This window comes from Euwallacea similis, unplaced genomic scaffold, assembly GCF_039881205.1.
Source record: "Euwallacea similis isolate ESF13 unplaced genomic scaffold, ESF131.1 scaffold_64, whole genome shotgun sequence".
Lineage (NCBI taxonomy): Eukaryota > Metazoa > Arthropoda > Insecta > Coleoptera > Curculionidae > Euwallacea > Euwallacea similis.
The window spans coordinates 86605-92707 of NW_027098689.1; the positions used below are offsets into that span (position 1 = coordinate 86605).

General features: G+C 29.8%; 3 pseudogenes; 1 reads left to right on the forward strand and 2 right to left on the reverse strand.

Annotated features, from left to right (window-relative positions):
* Positions 1-328: 328 nt before the first annotated feature.
* On the forward strand, positions 329-1473 carry LOC136419062 (cytochrome c oxidase subunit 3-like; annotated as a pseudogene).
* Positions 1474-2085: 612 nt separating this feature from the next.
* LOC136419063 (NADH-ubiquinone oxidoreductase chain 5-like) lies at positions 2086-3742 on the reverse strand (annotated as a pseudogene).
* On the reverse strand, positions 3711-5781 carry LOC136419064 (NADH-ubiquinone oxidoreductase chain 4-like; annotated as a pseudogene).
* Between the last annotated feature and the right edge of the window lie 322 nt (positions 5782-6103).

Below are 6103 nucleotides of genomic sequence, written 5' to 3' on the forward strand. Positions count from 1 at the left end.
AACAGGTTGAAAGAGGTCTAATCAAACTGGAATATGTCGGAACAGGTCAACAGCTAGCCGATGCGTTCACGAAACCACTACCAGCACCAAAGTTTATGGAAATCAGAAGGAAAATGAATATGGATTAATGAGAATTTTTTTTAATCATACATTTTGTATATAATGTAAATTTAATGGTCTGATTAGGTTTTCCTGGGTTTCCCTAATCTGAGCAGCAAATGTTGGACCATTTGTATTTCGTTCCCAGAGGGCAGTCAGAAGGTACATTGAGAAAATTAGAATATTGATATTGTATGTAATCAGTAGTTTTGGACATTGCTTTATAACTATGCTAGTAAGAGAAAGCCAATTAAATTTTGAGGGGGTGTGTTGGATTTCTGATACAAGTGTTCACGTCCAAAATTCAATAGTCTTTATGTTCTCAAATTTATTGTCTGTAAGAGTCAAGTTTGTTCAATTTATGACTCCTTTTCTTACAACAGAAGAAAGAAGAAAGTATGGGTTTTTTGGGTCTTTTGTTTCTTGAAGTTAGTATTTTCACCCATGTAAAGACCAGATGACCAGGACAATAAATCAAGAGAATGGTTGCAGTGTTTGACCCTTTTAATACTGATGGGTGGTAAAAGTGTGAGTCTTTTTAGTAGTTAGTTCGTTACAGATCTTTTGACCGTTAACACGTGCCTTCTGACTGTAATAAAGAAATTAGAGTTCTAACAGAAACGATCTGTCTTAGATTCTTTTATTTCTATACCCCATAATCCAATAACATCTTTAAGAGTATTTACTATATTAATAGGAGTAATTAAATGATTCCATTTAATAAAAACAGACCTACTATTCTTAGGGCTATTATTAACAATAATCTCAGCCTATCAATGATGACGAGATATCACCCGAGAGAAGAACCTTTCAGGGTCACCACACTGTAAAAGTAGCAAAAGGATTACAATGAGGAATAATTTTATTTATTATCTCAGAAATCTTCTTGTTTCTAGAATTCTTTTGAGCCTTTTTTCACTCAAGTCTATCCCCTACAATTGAACTAGGGTTAAATTGACCACCAAAAGAAATTCACCCATTCAATCCCCTAGAAATCCCATTATTAAATACCCTAATTTTATTAACCTCAGGTCTTACAATTACATGAGCTCATCATAGATTAATAGAAAACAACTTTAAACAAGCCTTACAAGGCCTTACCCTAACAGTAGTACTAGGAGCATATTTTTCAGTACTCCAAGGATTCGAATATTTAGAGGCACCATTCTCCATCGCTGATAGAGTCTACGGCTCAACCTTTTTTATAACAACCGGGCTATATGGTCTTCACGTAATTGTAGGATCAACTTTCCTATTAGTATGCTTAATTCGTTTATATAAAAACCACTTTTCCTCAACCCATCACTTTGGATTCGAAGCAGCCGCCTGATACTGACACTTCGTAGATGTAGTATGGCTATTTTTATACATCTCTATTTATTGATGAGGTAGATAATCATTACTTATATAATATAAACAATTATATTTAATTTCCAATTAAAAAATCTATTATATCTAAATACTAAAATTTTGGTGTTAGCCCACCTCCATTTTCCCATTAATTGAAACCAAAATAGAGGTACTTCACTGTTAATGACGTCAATGGTATTCATACCCAATTAAAGAGCCAGGTTATTCAAGAAAAAGCTTCTAACTTTGCTCTTAAGCAGTGAAACTCTGTTTTTGGCTCTTGTTTATATAGTTTAAAAAAACATAACACTTTCATTGTTAAGTTGAAGAAAACTCTTCTTTAAATATTTAAAAGTCTACGACTACCTTGGTATCTTCAGCACCATGCTCTATATTTAAGCCATTTAAATAAATAATTAAAACAACTAATCCTATAAAAAATATAAAAATTAAAAAATAAATCTTAATATGATTAAGTCTAAAAATCTGGAAACTTAAAGATAGCCAAGAAAGAAGTCTAGATAGGCCCCCTTTTCCATAATATTCTAATCAACCATGATTAAACTCCTTATAAAACTTCTTGCCTACAAATAAAAAGGGTCCACAAATACCCAAAGTTGATAAAATAGGCATGTTTCATATTCCTGAAACGAATATTAAAAAATAATAACTTCTATTTTTAACCCTTTTATAAAAATATTTTATACCATAATAAACCTCTTTACCACAAAATCCCCCTGCTAAAATCAGGAAACAAGTTATTATTTTTATACTAACAGGAAGAATAATAAAATATGGGTTAAAAATAAAAATTCAAGAAAAAATATTAAACCTATTATTATCTTATTTATAACTTCATTATTTTTTTCATTTAAACATCTAAGTGCTATTACATTATAATCCCCGAAGAAAATATAATAAGATAAACGAATAGTGTATGAGACCGTTAAACCAATTGATGTATAAAAAATAATATATACTAATCATCCCGAAACATTTATTGATAAAATCTCAGCAATTAAATCTTTAGAATAAAATCCTGCCATAAAAGGAAGCCCGCACAATGCAAAATTTCTAACTCTCATACACATACAAGTAAAAGGTAAAAAATACACCTGCCCACCTATAAAACGAATATCTTGAACATCTCCTAAATTATGAATAATTACTCCAGCGCATATAAACAATAAAGCCTTAAACAAAGCATGAGTCAACAAATGGAAAAAAGCTAAACTTGCACCACCAAGACATAAAATCCTAATTATTAATCCAAGCTGAGATAAAGTAGAAAGAGCAATAATTTTTTTTAAATCCCACTCAAAATTAGCTGATAAACCAGCTATAAACATAGTAAATAAAGCCAGAAATAATAAAACATCTAATATCCTTGACCTAAGTAAATTATCAACACGAATTAATAAGTACACACCAGCAGTAACTAAAGTTGAAGAATGAACTAAAGAAGAAACAGGAGTAGGGGCGGCTATAGCCGCTAGTAGCCAAGATGAAAAAGGAATCTGAGCCCTTTTAGTTATCGTAGCTAAAATTAATAAAACAGCCACGAGACTTATCCTAGAATCTCTTGAATTAAAAAACAAAAAATTTCATCTTCCTACAGACCCTCTCATTAAAACAATACTTATTAAAATAGCAGCATCACCAACTCGATTAGATAAAGCCGTAAGCATTCCTGCATTAAAAGACTTTACATTCTAGTAATAAATTACTAATGCATAAGAAACAAGACCTAAACCATCTCAACCTACTAAAATGGATACCAAATTTATAGAAATAATTAATATCATCATAGACAACACAAACATAATTATCAAAAAAATAAAACGTTTTATAAAAATATCACCTAATATATACTCTTTTCTATATCTAAAAATTAAACCTGAAATATAAAGAACAAACCTTATAAAAAGGCAAGTTATTCAATCAACTCACAAAACAACATCAACCCCAGACTGCAAAAGATAAAATAAATTAAACTCAAATAACAAATTTAATCCCAAAAAAGAAAATATTATACTCAGTAAAAACATAAGACCAGAAAACCCTAATAAAATATAAGAAAACACAGTACAATAAAAAATTGCTTAAAATAAGTATTTATATCTCTAACCCCACAAGTTAACATTTTATTTTAAACTATTTAAGCAAACTCAACAAAAGAAAATTTCACCCTTCAAAAATAATAAATTTAAAGGCACCCAATGAAAAAATAACAACAAATATTCTCGCCTACTAATCTGCCTAACAGAAAAGAGACCTGAATAATACTGACCATGCTGAGTAAAAGAATATAAAAACAAAGAATATACCCCTCTATAAAAAACCATAAAAAATATTTAAAAAAGTGCATACTCTCTATATAAATAAACTGAATTAATCAAAATAATTTCACCAACAAGGTTAAAAGAAGGAGGAGCAGATATATTGGAAGAACACAAAAGAAATCACCATAAAGCCAGCCTAGGAAAAATATTTATAAATCCTTTATTTATAAATATTCTACGCCTATGTGTACGTTCATAAAGTAAATTTGCAATACAAAATAATCCAGAAGAACTTAAACCATGGGCTAGCTTCAACCCCAAAGCACCCCATGAACCTCAAAGATTATAAGTTAAAATACCAGCTAAAATAAGACCTATATGTGAAACAGAAGAATAAACAATTAATATTTTTATATCACTTTGACGAACACAAATTAAAGAAATAAAAACTGCACCTACAATTGAAATTATAATAAATATTAAATTTAATTTTACACCAACTTGAAATAAAATCTGCATTGTACGAAATAAACCATAACCACCCAGCTTTAATATAATACCAGCCAAAATTATAGAACCAGAGACTGGAGCCTCAACGTGAGCCTTAGGTAACCATAAATGAACTAAAAATATAGGAATTTTAACAAAAAAAACCAATCTTATACAAAAATAAATAAAAATATTATCTAATCCACTAAAAAAATACATCTCCAACCTACAATTGTAGTAATAAAAAAAAAAAAACCTATTATTATAGGTAAAGAAACCAATAAAGTATAAGACAATAGATATATACCAGCTAAAACTCGTTCAGGCTGGTTTCCCCACCCAATAATTAAAATAAGTGTAGGAATAAGGCTAACCTCAAAAAATAAATAAAATCTAAACATATTCATAGATATAAAAGCAATTACTAAACTAATCATAAGAACTAAGACAACAAAAACAAATATATTTTTAAAAATATTTAGCTTACTAATTTCACCCCTTGCTAACAATATTAAAAAACAAATCTAAATCCTCAAACCAACCAAAGTGAAAGATAATAAATCAAACCCCAGCCCACAAGAAACATTAAAAAATTCAGCACCAAAACCCAATTTCATAAAAAGTAAAAAAGACAAAATAACTACACAAAATCTAGAAAACCAAAACCTTGTTAAAAAAGAAATAATTAACAACCCAAACATCATAAAAATTAAATCCATTATCACAAATTATCAAAAATAGAAACTATATCTATTCCATGAGTTCGAACAAGAACAACTAACAAGGTTAAACCTAGGGCCCCTTCACAAACTCTTAAAGACAAATAAATTATATTAATAAAACTTTCTGAATTATATTGAGCAAAATATAAAAACATAAGTATATAAATAGATAAAACCATTGACTCCAAGCTAATAAGTATTAACAAAAAATGCTTATTACTTAAAATATAAGAAACAAGACCCGAAAAAAAAAAGAAAAGAAAAAGAAAAAGATCTTAATCTTGAAAACATTATCATTGTTTTAATAATTTAATAAAAATATTGGTCTTGTAAACCAAAGAAGAAGTGAATACTATTCACTTTCACTACTGCTAGGTGGTGTTATACCAAATTCTTTTCTGAAACAAACATAAATAATTAGTACACAAAAAACTGCAAACCTCTCGCTGATTACCTTTCAAAAATCTCAAATGCTTCCCGTACAGCATGTGTGGTGGCTTCATCGGGGAAATTTATCGTAACAGTTCTCTCATCTAATAAAGAGAACCTTATCGATTGTCCCTCTGGGGTAGTGCCCGTTATCTGATTCAGTAAAATGATGGTTTTCCAGTTTGGAGAACAAATTTCTATTCTTCTTTCTCCTAGAGTCCCATAAAATGACAAATTGCCATGTACTATAGTGTTCTCGTTTGAAAAAGCTACTGTACATGGGAACGAGTTTGCCATCTTCAATTTATGCCTTTGAAATGACTTCCACAAATACAATATGTTTTTGACTGAAAATAAAAAAATTGACTTTAATAGTATAAAAACAGGGTAAACGTATACGTACAATCCATTGTAACTTTTTTCCTTCACCTGTTTTGTGCGAAATAAACATTCTTATTAGGTTAGGAGCACAATAAGAAATTTGGTATTCGTAGGGCACGTGGTCAAAAATTCCATTATTGATTTCGGAAGGAAACTGTAATGCCGGTAAGTTATTGTTATGTAGTAAATGTGTGGTACATTACTCACTCCAGAGCTATTTACTTTGTCCTGGTTGTCTACGTGGGGTTTTCAGATCGGCTGTCTAGGAGTGGCTAGGGCGATCAAAACACACGACACAGGATCGTTCACTTATTTTATAACGAAAATAAATATATTGAAATAATAAAGATA